Source organism: Jaculus jaculus, chromosome 2 (genome assembly GCF_020740685.1).
Source record: "Jaculus jaculus isolate mJacJac1 chromosome 2, mJacJac1.mat.Y.cur, whole genome shotgun sequence".
Lineage (NCBI taxonomy): Eukaryota > Metazoa > Chordata > Mammalia > Rodentia > Dipodidae > Jaculus > Jaculus jaculus.
The window spans coordinates 180,104,043-180,124,309 of NC_059103.1; positions in this window are offsets into that span (position 1 = coordinate 180,104,043).

A 20,267-nucleotide genomic window follows, 5' to 3' on the forward strand; every position below is an offset into this window, starting at 1 on the left:
AATAAAGTTGACATGTTTATTCCAGATTTCTAATTATATTTGGTTATTCTACTTAATAGCCACAAGGGGGCACCTAATGCCTATCTTTTGGTCCTTCCTGGGCTGCAGTGTAATTGAACTATATCATTTCAACAGGCCAAACCCAATTCCAGTTTAGAGGCCAGCCAGCGTTTCAAAGATGAAAAGTGTTATTGAGTTAAATCCTAATTTTTTTTTCATGAGCTTACTATAGGTTGCAGATGTTGGGCCAGTATTTTCTGAAGTCAATTCATTAATTCAGGCATGAAATTGGTTAACTAGTGTATATCATTGAAAAGAGTAAACAAATATTGCCAACTTTATCAAAAGCTGTTCAGTCAACTCACATAAAATGTGAGGAGGGTCATCAGAGCCCCCACCTGAGATTTAGGCACCCCCTATGCCAGCCAGTTGTATATAAAGAGGCACAAGATCTCATGGGAGATAAGAATATAGAGAGAGTTACAGACCTAGGAAAAATGAGCTCCATCTAGGGGTTTCTTTGGGGTCTCATGCTCGGTAAGCCCTCATGACAAGGCTGAGGGAGGAGCATCAGAGGGCATAATCTTACAGTAACACCCACTGAAGCACTGCTCTGGGATTTCATGTAAGCACTCACCCCAAGGCTGAGGGAGGAGCATCTGTGGGGTAATCCTGATATAGTGAGTCCCACTGAAGTGCTGCTCTGGGGCCACCATGCTCTGTAAGTGAGCCCTTACCTCAAGGCTGAGGGAGGAAGCATCCACTGAGTAATTTTGACCCAGGAATTTCCATCAAAGTGGTTGGTTTGGGGCCTCCACATTCCTGTAACCGCTCCCCTTTATGCTCTGTAAGTGCCCCCCCCCCCAGTAAATTCTGGTTCACCAAACTGGAATTGGTGTAATCATACTTTGGTCTGCCATCTTTGCCCTATTTGAGGTGAACATGTGTGTGACTCCCCAGGGGGAAAGTTCTGGTGATGGGTGGTGCGGGGGGGGGGGGAGGGATGACAAGTTTTTAATTACTTATTGACTGATGTGCTGGGAAGAACCTACGGTATCATGCATGCCAGGCAAATGCTCTATCACTGTACTACATCCCCAAACCATGACATTCTTAAAAATGAAAGAAAATAATTTCTTAGTGTTTAAAAAGTAATAACATTTAAGCTGGGTATGATGCTGTATGCCTTTAATCCCAGCACTCAGGAGGCAGAGGTAGAAGGATCATCATGAGTTCAAGGCCATCTGGACTACATAGTAAATTCCAGGTCAGCCTGAGCTAGAATGAGAACCTACCTCAAACAACAACAACAGCAAAAAGCAATAAAATTTGTATTTTTTCTTCCCATTCTATGTTACATTATAAAAAGAAAAAAAAAATAACCAGAAAATATATGCTGTCTCAAACCTATAGACATTCAATGAATATTGTTTTATGATGGCCATTGAAAGAAAATCAGAGAATACAAGCACATAGAATCTATATTCATGGTAGCCCTGGTTTGTTTTTTTTTTTAAATATTTGTTTATTAGAGAGAGAAAGCAGTAGAGAGAACGGGCACACCCAGGCCTCCAGCCATTGCAAACAAAATCCATACACATGCATCACCTTATGCATCTGGCTTATGGTTACTGGGAAATCAAACCTGGGTCCTAAAGCTTCACTGGCAAGAACACTAACAGCTCAGCCATCTTTCCAGCCCATAAGGGAGTTTTGAGCATAAGACCCAAGGAGATAAGCCACCCCTCACCTCTCAACCAAGACCCAAGTGAAACCACAGAGGAACTGGGGAGACAAGCAAGAGTGCTGTTTCCGTGATGAGCCTGACAATCAGCGCCAGAGTGAAAGAGATAGACGCTGAGCAGACTCAATACATACCAAACCAGAAAGCCAGAGGCTCCTGAGAGTCCATCACTGAAGTATACTTAAAACACACCAACCAAGGCTCAGGAAGTTTTTCAGAAGAGGGGTCAGAAAGATTTTAAGAGCCACAGATTGGGACATCATACCCAGAGATATTGCCTCCCCCCAGTTACTGCTGATCCTGCAACACATAACCCACAACCCCATGGAAATACCAGCAACCCCACTGAAGAAGGACCCCAGCAGAATGGGGGCAGGGAGAAGGGAAAAGATAGTACCAACACATAACGTATCTTAATAAAAAAAAAATATTAAAAATCAGTCCTAATAAATTTCACAAGAATAAAAAAGTTGGTGTATGTTGCAGTCCGGTTCGCATTGCTGGTCGAAATCACCCAACCAAGAGCAGCTTCTGGGAAAAAGATTTATTTTGGCTTACAGGCTCAAGGGGAAGCTCCACGATGGCAGAGGAAAATGATGGCATGAGCAGAAGGTGGACATCACCCCCTGGCCAACATAAGGTGGACCACAGCAACAGGAGGGTGTGCCAAATACTGGCAAGGGGAAACTGGCTTTAATACCCATAAGCCGGCCCCCAAGAATACACTCCCTCCAGGAGGCATTATTTCCCGAATCTCCATCAGCTGGGAACCTAGCATTCAGAACACCTAAGTTTATGGGGGACACCTGAATCAAACCACCACAGTGTATTTATTACATTCATAAATGGTTCAGAATTGTGCCTGGAACCACTAGGACTAAGTGGTAATGAATGACTTTCAATTGCTATATATCTTTTAGACCTACATGCTTTTCTGAGGGCATATTCTTCAAACTGTATCCTTTCTAGGCAGCTACTTGTATCAAAGCTGGGCTTTACCCGAGTAAAAGTAGGATAATTGAAATAGAAATGTTCCCTAAGCCATAACCTAGTTGCTGTGCAAATGCTTTCAGTGACAATGTACACTGTGTGATTTGAGCTTCATTTAGTGTGGTGTGGCTGACACTGTCAGAATGGGAGTGTTCTGTTTCTTTCCTCAGCCCAGTAATTAATGTGCTTAATTTAAGGACTTCACTAGTCACTCAAGTCCCACTTGCCAGTTGCCTATCAGCACTGTAATTCCTGTTTTGCTAAAGACCCATAGCGTCCGGTTAAGATGGGGGCGTAGGTACCACGCCAAAGCAGCCTAGGGGGGAAAAAAGACCAAAAAAACTCAGCAAAATACACACTTTTACTAAAAAGTGAGGTGTATAGGAAACTGAAGCGGCAGCGGAGAAGTAGAAGAGTTATAGAGCATCCAGAGCCTGCACAGGCGGGAAAAGAGGCTCCAGCATCTCGGCCAACCGCCGCAGCCGTGGTGCACCAGAAAGCTGCCAGACTCGGCTCCAGCTGCAGGAAAAGCCAGGTGCGGGAGCTTCCCCTCACACCGCGCTCTCCGCAACTCGGGAAACGTGAGGGGAGAGCAGCAGCGAGCAACAGAGGAGCAGACCGCGAGGTAGAAGAACGCGTGGAGCAGCGAGAGAACCGGAGCAGCTGCGGCTCCCTCCCCTCCCCCACCGCCTGAGCCCAGCTCTGGCGAACAGAGCAGCGGCCCGGGGCCCAGCCACGCCAACTTGGGCTGACAGCGGGACCCAAGCAGGAGCAGAGTTTCGGCAGCAACATCAGCAGCTCCAGCACCGGTAACAGCGGCCCCAGCAGCAGCAGACCCAGGAGTGGCAGCAGTGGCAGACTCAGCAGCAGCAGCTTCAGGGCGAGCAGTGGCAGTGGACAGAGCAGCAGCAGCTTCAGCAGCAGTGGTGGCTCCAGCAGTGGCAGCTACAGCAGCAGCAGAGGCAGCAGCAGCGGTGGGTCCAGCAGCAACACCTTCAGCAGCAGTGGCTACAGCCCAGCAGGGGCAGCTTGAGCAGCAGGAGTTCCAGCAGCAGGGGAGCTGATCTGCAGGGCCACACTTGCCAGGCTCGGTTGGCCCCGCAGGAAAAGCAAGTGCCCAGCTCCAGAAATCAGAACAGCAGCCCTACGACCCAGGCAGCAACTTGACTGAGACCAAAATCATCCAAGGTAACTGGGATTGCACCAGGGAAGGGTCTCACTTGGACGCAAACTGACTTGGATCCCTCAATAGACCAGAAATCTTAACCTTTTTGTTGATAGAGGATCTGGTCGTTATAATAACTACTCTTGCATACATACTCGGGGCTGTTTTTGATTGAATGTGTACAGTGTTTAGTTAAATTTGAGAATCTACCTGTATTTTATTCAACTTAGCCTGCTTGAATACTCCTATAGCAGGGAAACTCAAACCCTAAGAACATCTTTGTAGATACTCTGAGAGTCTTAAGAGCCACACCTTACACCTTAAGGTCCTACCCTGGAAATATATTACACCACATCAATTGATACAGCTAAGAATACCCAGCTTGCTAGAAAATCCAAGCATTAACTTAATCCAAGATGCAAAAATATATACATTATAACACAAGAAACACTAAAAAGCAAGACGATATAAATCCACCTAAAAGTATTAATGCATCAGAAATGTCCTCCAGTGAGAAAGAGTTAGAGGAAATGCCTGAGAAAGAGTTCAAAAGAATGATTATAAATACGTTCAAAGAGGTCAAAGAACACATGAAAACAATCAAAGAAGAAATCAAAGAGGAAATCAAAGAGGAAATCAAAGGAATCAAAGAAGATGCAGGACACCAATTTAATAAAATAAAGAAGGCAATACAAGACATAAATAAGAAAATAGAAATAATAAAGAAAAACCAGTCAGAATTACTAGCAATGAAGAACACAGTTAATGAAATAAAAAACTCTGTAGAAAATCTCACCAGTAGGATGGATGAGGGAGAGGACAGAATATCGAAGCTAGAAGACCAGGTGGCAGACCTAATGCAGTCCAACAAAGAGAAAGACAAACTTATAGAAAAGTATGGTGGGAATTTCAAGATATTCGGGACACTATGAAAAGATCCAATATAAGAATTCACGGCATAGTAGAAGGAGAAGAACTCCACTTCAGAGGCATAGTAGGCATCTTCAACAAAATCATAGAGGAAAATTTCCCCCAAATTGGGAAAGAGGTGCCAATGCAGATACAGGAAGCCTTTAGAACCCCAGCCAGACAAAACCCAGAAAGAACCTCTCCTCGCCCTATTATAATCAAACTTCAAACACACACACCAAAGAAAAAATATTGAAAGCAGTTAGAGAGAAAAATCAAGTTACCTACAAAAGCAAGCCCATCAGAATTACAGCAGATTATTCAACACAAACTTTTAAAGCCAGAAGGGCTTGGAGTGATATATTCCAAGTTCTGAAAGATAACAACTGTCAACCAAGGTTACTTTATCCTGCAAAGTTATCCATTCAAATAGATGGAGAAATAAAGACATTCCATGACAAAAGCAGGTTAAAAGAGTATTGGAAGACAAAACCAGCTCTACAGAAAATACTTGATAGAATCCTCCATGCTGAAGAAAAGGAAAAGCACACATATAAGGAACCTAGAAAAAACAAGCAATACTCAAATACTAGTTAACAGAAGAGAGTACAGGTAGAACCAGAAACACACACAGACAAAAAAAAATAGCAAACATAAATACACACCTTTCAATAATATCTCTTAATATCAATGGCCTCAATGCTCCAACGAAAAGACATAGATTTGCAGACTGGGTTAAAAAGCAGGATCCTACAATTTGTTGTCTCCAAGAAACTCACCTTTCTACAAAGGATAGACATTATCTTAGGGTGAAAGGTTGGAAGACGGTGTTTCAAGCAAATGGGCCTAGAAAACAAGCAGGGGTTGCTATCCTAATATCAGACAGGGTAGACTTTAGTCCGACGTTAGTCAAGAAAGATAAGGAAGGTCACTTTATATTGATTAAGGGCACACTCCAACAGGAGGACATTACAATCCTAAACATATATGCACCTAACATGGGGGCTCCCAAATACGTCAAACAAACACTATTAGAACTAAGGTCACAGATAACACCAAACACAGTGGTGGTGGGTGACTTTAACACCCCACTATCATCAATTGATAGGTCATCCCAGGAAAAAATAAACAGAGAGGCATCTGGACTAAATGAGGTCATAAAAGGAATGGACTTAACAGATATATACAGGACATTTCATCCAAAGGCTGCAGAATATACATTCTTTTCAGCAGCACATGGAACATTCTCTAAAATAGACCATATATTAGGACACAAAGCAAATCTTAACAAATTCAGGACAATTGAAATAATTCCTTGCATTCTATCTGACCACAATGGAATTAAACTACAAATCAGTAGCAAGAACGGCTATAGAGCATACACAAAATCATGGAAACTAAACAATACACTACTAAATGATGAATGGGTCAATGAAGAAATCAAAAAGGAAATCAAAAAATTTATAGAGTCAAATGATAATGAGCACACAACATACCAAAATCTCTGGGACACAATGAAGGCAGTTCTAAGAGGTAAATTTATAGCCTTAAGTGCCTATATTAAGAAATTAGAAAGGTCACAAGTAAACGACCTAATGCTTCGCCTTAAAGCCTTGGAAAAAGAAGAACAAGGCAAACCAAAAATCAGTAGACGGGAAGAAATAATAAAGATTAGGGCAGAAATTAATGAAATAGAAACAAAAAGAACAATCCAAAGAATTAATGAAACAGAGTTGGTTCTTTGAAAGGATAAACAAGATTGATAAACCCTTTGCAAATCTGACCAAAAGAAAGAGAGAAGAGACATAAATTAATAAAATCAGAGATGAACAAGGTAACATCACAACAGATTCCAGAGAAATTCAAAAAATCATAGGGACATACTATAAAAGCATATACTCCACAAAGTATGAAAATCTGAAAGAAATGGATGATTTCCTTGATCTATATGACCTACCTAAATTAAATCAAAATGAGATGAATCACTTAAATAGACCTATAACAAACATGGAGATCCAAAGAGTCATCAATAATCTCCCAACTAAAAAAAGCCCAGACCCAGATGGATTCACTGCTGAATTTTACCAGACTTTTAAGGAAGAGCTAACACCATTGCTTCTTAAGCTTTTCCAGGAAATAGAAAAAGAAGGAATTCTACCAAACTCCTTCTATGAGGCCAGCATCCCCCTGATACCAAAACCAGGCAAAGATAGAACAAAAAAAGAAAATTACAGACCAATCTCCCTCATGAACATAGATGCAAAAATTCTCAACAAAATATTGGCAAACAGAATACAAGAGTATATCAAAAAGATCATTCACCCTAACCTAGTAGGCTTTATCCCAGAGATGCAGGGATGGTTCAACATACGCAAATCTATAAATGTAATACATTACATAAACGGGTTGAAGGACAAAAATCACATGATCATCTCATTAGACGCAGAGAAAGCATTTGACAAAATCCAACATCCCTTCATGATAAAAGTCCTACAGAGACTGGGAATAGAAGGAACATATCTCAATATAATAAAGGCTATTTATGACAAGCCTACAGCCAACATATTACTAAATGGGGAAAAACTGGAAGCTTTTCCACTAAAATCAGGAACAAGACAAGGGTGTCCACTGTCCCCACTTTTATTTAATATAGTTTTGGAAGTCTTAGCCATAGCAATAAGGCAAGAGACACACATAAAAGGGATACAAATTGGAAAGGAAGAAATCAAGTTATCATTATTTGCAGATGACATGATTCTATACATAAAGGACCCTAAAGACTCTACTAGCAAGCTGTTAGAGCTGATCAGAACCTACAGCAATGTAGCAGGATACAAAATAAATACACAGAAATCAGTAGCCTTCATATATGCTAACAACAAACACACAGAGGATGAAATCAGAGAATCACTCCCATTCACAATTGCATCAAAAAAAGTAAAGTACCTTGGAATAAACCTAACCAAGGAAGTAAAGAATCTATACAATGAGAACTTTAAAACACTCAAGCGAGAAATTGCAGAAGACACTAGAAAGTGGAGAAACATCCCTTGTTCCTGGATTGGAAGAATCAATATTGTGAAAATGGCAGTCTTACCTAAAGCAATCTACACATTTAATGCAATCCCTATCAAAATTCCAAAGGCTTTCTTCATGGAAATAGAAAAAACAATACAAAAATTCATTTGGAATCACAAAAAACCTCGAATATCTAAAATAATACTGAGCAACAAAAAAGAGGCTGGTGGTATCACCATACCTGATTTTAACCTATACTACAGAGCCATAGTAACAAACACAGCATGGTACTGGCACAAAAACAGACATGTAGATCAGTGGAACAGAATAGAGGACCCAGATGTAAGCCCAAGTAGCTATAGCCACCTGATATTCGATAAAAATGCCAAAAATACTCACTGGAGAAGAGACAGCCTCTTTAGCAAATGGTGTTTTGAAAACTGGATATATATCTGCAGAAAGATGAAAGTAGATTCTTCTCTCTCGCCATGCACAAGAATTAAGTCCAAATGGATTAAAGACCTTAACATCAGACCGGAAACTCTGAAACTGCTAGAGGAAAAAGTAGGGGAAACCCTTCAACATATTGGTCTTGGCAAAGACTTTCTGAATACAACCCCAATTGCTAAGGCAATAAAACCACAGGTTAACCACTGGGACCTAATGAAATTACAAAGATTTTGCACCGCAAAGGACACAGTGAAAAAAGCAAAGAGGCAACCTACAGAATGGTAAAAAGTCTTCGCCAGCTATATATCTGATAGAGGATTAATATCTAGGATATACAAAGAACTCAAAAAGTTAAATAATAAGGAATCAAACAAGCCAATCAAAAAATGGGCTATTTAGCTAAATAGGAAGTTCTCAAAGGAAGAAATACGAGTGGCATATAAGCATCTAAAAAAATGTTCTACATCACTAGTCATCAGGGAAATGCAGATTAAAACTACATTGAGATTCCATCTCACTCCTGTCAGATTGGCCACCGGCATGAAAACAAATGATCCTAAACCTTGGCAGGAGATGTGGAAAAAAAGGAACCCTTCTGCACTGCTGGTGGGAATGCAATCTGGTCCAGCCATTGTGGAAAACAGTGTGGAGGTTCCTAAAACAGCTAGAGATTGATCTACCATATGACCCAGCTATAGCACTCCTAGGCATATATCCAAAGGACTCATCTCATTTCCTTAGAAGTACATGCTCTACCATGTTTATTGCTGCTCAATTTATAATAGCTGGGAAATGGAACCAGCCTAGATGTCCCTCTACAGATGAGTGGATAATGAAGATGGTAGTGGCACATTTATACAATGGAGTTCTACTCAGCGGTAAAGAAAAATGAAGTTAAGAAATTTGCAGAAAAATGGATGGACCTGGAAAGTATTATACTAAGTGAGGTAACCCAGGCCCAGAAAGCCAAGCGCCACATGTTCTCTCTCATATGTGGATCCTAGCTACAGATGATTGGGCTTCTGCGTGAGAATGAAAATACTTAGTAGCAGAGGCCAGTAAGTTAAAAAGGAGACATAAAAGGTAGAGAAAGGAAGGGAGGAGGATACTTAATAGGTTGATATTGTACATATGTAATTACAATGAATGTAATGGGGAGGTAATATGATGGAGAATGGAATTTCAAATGGGAAAGTGTGGGGTTGGGGAAGGAGGGAATTACCATGGGATATATTTTATAATCATGGAAAATGTTAATAAAAATTAAAAAAATTAAGAAAAAAAGACCCATAGCATCTTGACATTTGAGAGTTACAGGTGCTCCTCTTAGTAGGGGTACCACAAAGCCCAAGTTAGGGTTAAGGATTCAGCAAATACTTATATGACATAAACAGTTAAACATTTAAATATGCATAAATATGTACATATATATTTCTAGCATTGATGGGTAATCATAAAACAATTTAGTGTGTTTAATATTTTACCTTTTCATAAAAGCTGGGCTTTCCCACAGAGATATTTAGTAAAAAAAAAAAAAAAAGAACAGTATTTTTTATCTGCATTTCCAGATAAAAGTCTATATAGAGGCTTTATAGACATCTCCAGAAAAGTGGCTGCCCCTTTATCATTATAGTGAATTCACTTAACCAGCTGAGATTACAGGATTTATCATGTGGTTTGAATTAGGTGTTCCTCATATACACATGTATTTTGAATGTTTGGTTCCTTACTGATGGTACTTTGGGATGTGGAGCCTTGATGGAGGAGGCATGTTGTAAAGGCTATTATAGCCAGCTCTTGTTTGTTTAGCTCACTCTCCTGCTGCTGTTTCCACTTAATGTGGCAGGGGTGGTGTCCAGCCCCTCCCTACACACACCATCTGTTCCTGCCATCATGGAGCTTCCTCTTCAAACTGTAAGCCAAAATAAATCTTTTCTTCCATCAGCTGCTTTTGGTCAGGCAAAAAGAAAACTACAACAGAAAATTGGTACCAGTTGAATGGGGTCATTATTGCTAGACACCTGATTTGTGTAGCTTTTAGTCTTTTGGAACTGATGTTCAGGAGAAATGTGGAAGGATTTGAAATCTTGAGCTAAGAGACACATTGCAGTTCTGAAGGCATTATTTGGTGGACTCTTCTGCTTAGAGCTGAAAGACCTAAATATAGAAAGAAATATGGACTGTGCACACTAGGTTTATGAAGGGAAAAATGAACTTTGTTAGGACTAGGCTAGAAAAACTATGTGTGAGAGACTTGACATTCTGCCTGTGTTCTGAGAACTTGTGCAGGGTGTGTTGCATAGAAATGGACTGATGTGAGCAGATGGATATGGCATAGTAAATAATGAAAGTTTTGGAGTTACATGTTGTAGACAACACCCATCCAGCCTCAATTGTTTGAGAGATTACAGACATTGATATTGGGTCAGATGTTTTGCATTGGAGCAGAATCTTTGTGAAAGTAATGGCCAGAATGTTGAAGAGTGTTTAACGAATAATAATAACTGGCTTTATTCCCCAGTCTGTACTAACAAATTTCGTAGCTTACCTTGTACTACGGGAGTATAAAAAATACAGGGAAGAGTTACTGGATTGGCAACAGGTTTTGTTTTGAAATGGCTGCTGGGCAATGTGCAGCAGGGGTGTTAAAATGCATGCATGGGGGTCTGATGAAGCCATGAGACATGAGATTGAAGAGTGGGTTGCATTGGAGACCCCAGAAAATGTCAGGCCTATGGGCTGTCTACCAAAGAGAGCTACTGGTCTGGATTGGAGTGTTCCCTTGGCTGTTTGCGGAAGCAGACTTGAAATCCCAGAGACTTAGTCACTGGTTACAGATGTCTGATTTGAACCTACAGGATTTGATTTTTGCCCTACTTGTTTTATATCTTGCATTGGTTCTCTCTTTTCTTACAATGCTGCCTTTTGCAGTGTGAAAGTTTATTCTGTGTCATCATGTGTTTTAGTTTTACAGCCCACAGTTAAAAGACCATGAACTGAGGATGTTTGAATAGTATTGGGATTGAAAACATTCTGCAGACATTTAAAGTTGGACTGAATGCATCACATTTAAATCATGGATGGTCATCCTTCCCTATGGGCCAGGAGTAGAATGTAGTGGTTTGAATTATATGTCCCATAAACTCATTTGCTTTGAATGCTTGTTTCCCAGCTGATGACAATTTGGAAGGTAGAGCCTTGCTGAAGGAGGTGTGTTGTTGGGGGAAGGCTTATGGCTATTATAGCCAGCCTTTGGATGTGGCTTATTCTATTGCTGAAGTTTTCTACCTTCTGTGGGAGAGGTAATATCCAACCTCTTTTCATTCCATGTTTCCCCTGCCCTCATGAAGCTTATTGAGACTGTGAGACAAAATAAATCCTTTCCTCCCATCACCTGCTTTTGGTTGAGTGCTTTGTACCAGCAACACATTACCCTTTCTTTCTAATCACACACAGTCCAGCTTAAGCATAATTTAAGCATCACTACCTTGAAAGGTTGCTCTGTGCAGACACCTGATCATTTGAACTTTGTTGTAGAGAAGTTCATAGTCCTTTGGAGTCTTATTTTTAAAATGATAGCAACACCATGAACAATTGGCATTGTTTTTGATGAGACATCAGCCTGGCAGCAGTTGGCTTTGGCATTTGACTAAAAACTTTCAACACCATGAAACAAACACTTAAAGAATAAAAGAATAAAGGACAGGCATGAAATGTTCTGGATTTTAAAAAAATAAAAAACAAACACTAGGGCTGGAGAGATGGCTTAGCTATTAAGGTGCTTTCCTATGAAGCCTAAGGACACAGGTTCATCTCCTCAGAACCCACATAAGCCAGATGTACAAGGTGACACATGCGTACAAGGTCACACATGCACACAAGGTGGCACTTGCATCTCAAGTTTGATTACTGTGGCTAGAAGTCCTGGCATGCCAATTGTCTCTCTCTCTCTCTCTCTCATTCTCTCAGTCTTGTTCTTTCATGAAATAACACTAAAAGATGTTAGAATCTAAAACAACATGTCATTTTTATTTAAATATAATTAATCAAAATATAATTTCAGAACTGGAGAAATTTCTTAGTGGTTAAGGTGCTTGCCTGAGAAGCCTAATAATGCTTGTTCAAATCTGCAGGTCACATGTAGACAAATGCAAAAGTGATGCTGGCGTGCAATGGCACACATGTGCATAATGGGGTATATGTGTCTGGAGTTCATTCATAGCAGCTGACAGGCCCTGGAGCGCCCATTCTCTGTCTTTCTCTCTCTGCTTGTTTCTCTCTGTCTCCTTCCCTCAAAAATAAAATAATTAAAAAGACATAATTATCAAAAACATTACTAGGTCATTTGGAAAAGTATGAGCATGGACTAATTTCAGTCTTAAATTTTCTATGTTACAATTATGTTTGTGAATTATGATCAAGTCCTCCATTGACATATTTGGAGATGAATTGTCACATTATAACTAACTTTCAAGTGGCCCAACATGAAAAAAATAACTGTAAAAAATGATCTAGAGAAAATGCTAGGAAGAAAAACTAGAAATCTAATAGATGGGAGATTTTATATACTGATTGCAAATAACTTTGAAATTTGTCAAAGTAAAATCTAGATTTTCTCATTTTATAGTGAGTTTCTCAACAAATATGTTACTAATGATAAAAATTTTCTTTTGGTTTTTGCATATTTAATATGTATGAGATGAAAATCTAAGTCATTAGGTTTTACATATTTCTAAAAATGTTTTATATTATTTAATAATGTAACATTAATTTTATACTTTAAAACACATTAGTTATTGTATGGTTGATTATTAAAATTCATACTTATTTAAATATAACTCACTGAGGTTTAGCTAAAAGTATATACCCATGTAACCATCACCACCTCCAATGCCAATACATACACCACTTTTAGAAATTTCTTCCTGTCCTTATTTTGGACAAATGTACCCTCTACTTAAATTTAGGGATTATTTGGAAGCTCTATTTTTATTTTTGGCAACCTCCATATCATTTTTGCAATAACTAATGGACATACCCACTAACAGTATGAAATTTTTTTTGAAAAAAATAATGATCACAATCTCAAATGATGTTTTTTTTCCTTGCCCAAGACTCTAGTACACTTCCCTAATACCTTTTTGCCCACTTGCCAAAATGCCCATTTCACAATGATGCCTAATAATTCAGCTTCATCAATAAAACAACAACAATCAAGCAGCCCAACAGCATTATATCAGCAAACTTACGGGACTCCCTGAAACCTGAATCAATCCAAAAACAGCCTTGCCTTCACCAGTGCCCTGGATCCCAGCAGTTCTTTATGTCTCAGTGATTTCATCCCACAGTTGTTCCTCTCTATCTTTTTTCAGGAGTTTCTCCCTGTATTGCATCACCACTTGATCTGGTATATGCCATCTTTAATACAAACCTCCCTCTCTTTCTCTCTCTCTCTCTCTCTCTCTCTCTCTCTCTCTGTGTGTGTGTGTGTGTGTGTGTGTTTATGTGTATGTGTATATGTTTGCATATATGTGTATACATCTCATGTTCATGTGTATGACTTTGCAGGCCACAGGATAATATTGAGTGTCACCCTCAGACACACTATTCACTTCTTTGTGTTTCCAGTTTTTACTTTTAATTATACCCCTGTTCCTCTAGTTGCCTTTTTTATCCCACTCTTAAAAGACAGTCTTATCAATTGTCACAAGATGGATTATTTTGTATCTACTATTAATATATGTATTTTTTATTGATAACTTCTATACTTACAGACAACAAACCATGGTATTTACCTCCCCTCCCCGCTTCCCCCTTTATTACTCTGCTCTATGTCATATCCCCTTCCTTTCTCTATTAGTCTCTCTTTTAATTTGATGTCATTATCCTTTTCTCCTACTATAAGGGTCTTGTGCAGGCATTGCTAGGCACTTTGAGGTCATGGATATTGAGGCCAATTTCTGTCCGGACAGTTGTATGTAAGGAGTGGTGCCCTTCCTTTGGCTCGTACATTCTTTCCACCACCTCTTCCACAGTGGATCCTGACACTGGGAGGGTGTGAGATGTATCTGGTTTTGGTCATTTCCATGCTATCAGTTCTTCAAGTCCATAGCAGTGGGAGGTCTTTTCATTTTCTAATATCTTCCTCAATTTCTTTGTTTGATGTTTTAAAGTTTTCACTATAGACATCTTTCAATTTCTAGGTAGGGATACTCTGAAATATATAACTTTGTCGCTAATATGAATGGGACTGACTGTTTCTCTGAATTCTCATTATGCTTGTTATTAATATAAAAGAAAAGCTACTGATTTCCATGTGTTACTTTTTTGTTTTTTTTTTTTTTTTATTCTACTGCTTTGCTGAAAATGTTTGTCCTTCTCCTTTTGAGACAAGGACAGACATTGGTTTGGAGCTCACCTATGAGCTTAGACTTAGGAAGTAAGTTTCAGGGAGTCTTCTAGACATACTGCCCCAGTGCTAAGATCACGGTGCATGTCACCACAACCAGCATTCACAAGGGTACTGGGGATCAAACTCAGTTTCTTGTGTTTGTATTTTACCCACTGTGCTATCTTCCCAGCCAACAAATCATGTCTTGATCACAGCTCTCTCAACAGAAGAAGAATTGCATTCCTGTGCTCCTACAAAAGACACAAGAGTTCTATAAATATTATTTCAACTCTTTAACTCTCACTCACCTCACTCAAATTCAGTCAAGGAAATTGCCATTTCATGGGAATTATACATTTCAAGAAAGTTCAGGAGCAATTGCTTCTTGACTCAACTTCATGACAGCCTTGATTATAATTAATCTTTCCTTCAGTCAGACCCATTCACCCCTTGATTTCTATAATGCAACACTGCCCTCCTTTTACCCTACCTCTTTGCCCTTGCCTGTCTTTTTTGTTTCAGTCTTTGTTCTCCTCTGCCAGACCTCAAACTGTTGGAGTTTCCAAAATCTTTATCATGTGATTTATTTTCATCTGCCTATACCCTCTCCATAAATTGTGGACTCTTAACCTTTTATGTATTCCTTTGACACTCACCTGATAGCTGTAAACTATTTTTTTAAAAAATATATATTTAAAAGTACACAATACAAATTTCACACAATTGTACATAAAATATTATACCAAAATGTACCTAGGAAATAATTGATAAGGGCTGGAGAGATTGCTTAGTGGTTAAGGCTCTTGCCTGTGAAGCCTAAGGACCTAAGTTCAACTCCCCAGAACCCATGTAAACCAGATGCACATGATGGCATATGCATCTGGAGTTTGTTTGCAATGGCTGGAGGCTCTGACACCTATTCTCTCCTCCTCCCTCTCAAATAAATAAATGGTTCATAAAAATATATGATTCTTATACTTATTCAAAATATAGTGATATATTTGAAATATAGTTACATTTAAAATGGCATCTAAGAAAAACCAAAAAGAAAAAACAAACAAAAAAAATAAAAACAAAAAAGAAAAAAAAATAAAATAAAATGGCATCTACTTTAAAAATAGTAGGTTAGGGCTGAAAAGATGGCTTAGCAGTTAAGGCACTTGCTTGCAAAGCCTAAGAACTCATGTTAGAATCTCCCTGTCCCATGTAGCCAGATGTACAGTGATGCAAGCACGAAATGTTGCACATGCACCATGGGATACAGATGTCTGAAGTACATTCACAGCAGGCTAGATGTCCTGGCATGCCCATTCATTCTCTCTCTCTCTCCTTCTTTCTCTCTCTCAAAAATAAATTTAAAAAAATAGTAGGTCATAGGCTAGGACAACATCTTCAGCATGCCTTATATATTAAAGAAAAGCATTTTAGATCAATATTTCATCTTTAATACCATCAATATAGAGCAAGCTTCTCAGCCATCAATATAGACATAACTTCTGAAAATGTCCTAAATAGTTCCTATGTATTTGAAGATTTCTCTTTTGAAAGAAACTTGTGTATTTCAAAGTTTGACAATGAAGTCAATCCATATTTTCCTCTTCTAAACCAGTTGCCTATTACAGCTAATGTAATTTTTAAATATAATAAATACAAAAAATGGACTGGAATGTTTTTACACATCCACGTAGCAAAAAATAATTCTCAAGTGAACAAGCCCTCTCCCCAAACCCCACAAGTGAGGTTTTTTTTTGTTTTTTTTTTTTTTGAGGTAGGGTCTCACTCTGGTCCAGGCTGACCTGGAATTAACTCTGTAGTCTCAGGGTGGCCTTGAACTCGTGGTGAGCCTCCTACCTCTGCCTCCCAAGTGCTGGGATTAAAGGCGTGCGCCACCACACCTAGCACAAGTGAGTTTTTTTTTTTTTTTAAGTATACCAAGTATAGAACATTTTTCTCTTTTATTGTTACTATTATTATTATTAACAACATATTTCATATGCATACATCATGTGTTGGTACCCTCTTTTCCCTTGTCCCTGCCTCCATTTCTGTGGGGACCCTCCTCAGTGAGGTTGCGGGTATTCTCTATAGGGTTGTGGTTTATGCATAGTGGGAGCAGTGAGTTATTTTTTGGGGGGGGGATGCCTCTGTGAATAATGTCTCAAACTTTTTAAAAATATATTTTATTTAGTTATTTATTTAGAAAGAAAGAGAGAAAATGTGTATGCCAGAGCCTCTATCCACTGCAAATGAACTCCACATGGATGTGCCCCACCCCCCTTGTGCACCTGGCTTACATGGGTACTGGGAAATCAAACTTTGGTCCTTAGGCTCAACCACTAAGCCATCTCTCCAGCCCTTCATGTGTAGAACTTTATTTCATGAAAGTTAAGAATCTTTAAGTAAAGCCAGTATATAAATTTTTCCTCCTTTCAGAAATAAGTCAACCTTTTGACAATTAGTTGATTTTTGACAAAGGTATCAAGAATACACCATCACTAACAAATACACTATGAAAAGTGATTGCATACATTACAGAAGAATACAATCATATCCTCAACTCACCATACACAAAAAAATGCATTAAAGACAAATATATAGCTTCAAACTGTAAAACTATTAGAAGAAAATATACTGAAATGCTCCATGGCATAGCCAGCCACAAGGGCAAATATAAAACAAATGGCATTATTTCAAAGCAATATGCTTCTTACAGCAAAGGAAACAAGTGGGTTACTGAAGAGACAATCTACAGAATGGAAACAAAAAGATAGCATCTGATAAGGAGATAACAACCCTAAAACATGCAGGCCTTTAATCTCAGCACTTGTGAGGCTGAGGTGGGAAGATCATGTGCGTTTGAGGCCAGCCTGAGACGACATAGTGAATTCCAGGTCAGCCTAGGTTAGAGTGAGACAGCTGCCTCAGGAAAAAAAGAAAAAAAAAAATCAAAACCAATAAATGATTCAAAAATGGCCAACACAGCTTAGTAGATATTTCCTCAAAAGAACACACACACAAATGGACAAAAAAATATATGAAAAAATTTCCAACACTCCTGTCATCACAGAAAGGTAATAGGATGGTACTGTATATATGTAAAAGAACAGATTAATGGGGGTGAAAAGGCTTAAGGTCAGGGGAAAAGATTGAGTAAAGAAAAGGTTGAGGGAGGGCTAATCAAAATCTAAGAGGATATAATTAAGTCATATGGAAACCCACTTTTTTTTGACAATGGAACACTCAGGAGCCATAGATTGTTACTAGAAAATGGGATACCTTCCAGTGAGTTGTTGGCCAATGAGGTCCCTGATGCCACCAAAACATTACAGGCCATTGCCAAGGCCCTTGGTTTCCCACCAGGAATAGATGGTAAGACCATAGTACTGAAGACTCCACATAATTGGGCTGCAAGGTCACTGACAAATCCTGCTGGAACTGAGCTGAAAACCTCCTCCATGTAGACCAGCTGACAGAAATCTGGAAAAAGCTATGCTGCATGCAGTTCAATGGGAGAGAGACAAATCACCAGTGATGATATTCAACACTGCAAGCCTTATATTTGGCCAGCCAGGCAAAATGAGCCAATGGGTGCAATAGTGGCATGTTTGTTATGGGGGAAACCAACAACCCTCTAAGTTGATTGGAGGCCTGCTCCATTGGAGGGAATATATCCCTGGTACTGAAAACCTACAAGGGTAGTTATCAGCCCTAGGAGTGTAACATCTGCTGCTGTCTGGCTAAATGTAGATACTATGCTCACCAAACTGCCCAGTAAGCACTTCTCTTAATGTTCATTCCCATATATTAATTGCTACTCTCACATTTGGTTTGAGAAGCTTCTCTTTTCAGATGGCAGTGACCTTAGGATGACTCAGAAGGCACCATGGTGCTAAGAAGAAGGGACAGAGGAGTGTTCAGCACTTAAATATCTCTATCACCACTTCCAAGGCTCAGGGTCCATTGCAAAAGAGGTGGTAGAAAGAATCTAAGAGTCAAAGGAAGGGTAGGACTCCTTACAACGTGCTCCTCCAGACACAAAATGGCCTGAATATCCATGACCTCACAGTGCCTGACACTACCTACACAAGACCATCATAATAGGAGGAAAAGATCATGATATTGAAATAAAAGAGAGACTGATTGAGAGGGGGAGGGGATATGATGGAGAGTGGAGTTTCAAAGGGGAAAGTCCCCATAATTTTTATCAATTCTAATGATTTTCAAACATCCCATAATCCAAGGTCTTTTAACCAAGCCATTATGCAAAAAACAAAAACCTCCAAAATCCATAATGGCACAGAATAAACACTCACACTGCAAAAGATGGCACTGACCATAGCAAAAAATAAAAAATAAAAAATAAAAAAAAATAAATTCAACCAACACAAGATTTAAACAGGGCAGACATCAATCTCTGCAGCTCCAAGTGCAACAAGTCTAGTCAGTGACAAATCTCCAAGTCCAATAATTCTAACCAGCAACAAGAATCTGGAGTTCCAATTCTGCCCCTCTGGCTAGGCTACTGACAGTTCTAGAAAACTTAATCAGGGGACAGCAGCTCTCCTTGGCAGCCATCTTGTGGTCCTGGAATCTCGTCTAGGACTCCACTGCAACCCACAGTCTGTCCTCATGGCTCTGTCAGGTCTCCATGCAGGCATCTAGCAAACCTACTACACATTGCCCATGGCCATTTCCATAACACAAGACTGTGTTGCAAATTTTACAGCCCTCTCTTTCTTGCATTTCTTATACTCCACAATACTAGGTAGGGTGCCAATTTGCTAATCAAGGGACGAATAAAACAGACTCTGAAGAACAGGATGCTCTTTGAATATTTAGGCCCCTTCAAAAGAGTCTACATTCTTTCTGTTATCCCAATACAAGTCAGCTTACCCAATCGTAATGGTTGTAATCTCTCAAATACAGCTGAAAGGGTGGTAGTTTCACCCAAAGATTTCATTTTTTTTTCCTCTGTGCCATATCCCTCTGCTCACACCAGCCCATTTTTATGCAATGCAACCTGCACAATGTCTCATAACAGCAAGCCTCTCACACAAACTGCTTCTATCCCAGTCCAGGTAAAGCTCTTTCTCATCTTCACCAGCCAAACCTCACAGTCCATAGTTCTGACTGAATTCAGGTCTTTCAACTCTGACCAGAATAGTCGATCAAGCTGTACTTACAGCACTGCAAAGCCTCTCTTAGGCCAAGGTTTCAAATCCTTCCACATTCCTTTGAAAATCAGCTCCAAAAGATCAAAGCCACACAGTCAGGTACCTAGCAGCAACTGAACTTCTGATACCAACTTTACTGTTGCAGTCAGGTTCACATTTCTGGCAGAAATCACCCAACCAACAGCAGCTTTGGGGGGAAAAGGGTTGATTTTGGCTTACCAACTCAAGGGGAAGCTTCATGATAGCAGGGAAAAACAATGGCATGAGAAGAGGGTGGACATCACCCCATGGCAACATAAAGTAGACAATAGCAACAGGAGAGTGTGCCAAACATTGGCAAGGGGAAAGGGGCTATAATACCCATCAGCCAGAGGCCTTAATTTCCAAATCTCCATCAGCTGGGAATGTAGCATTCAGAACACAGAA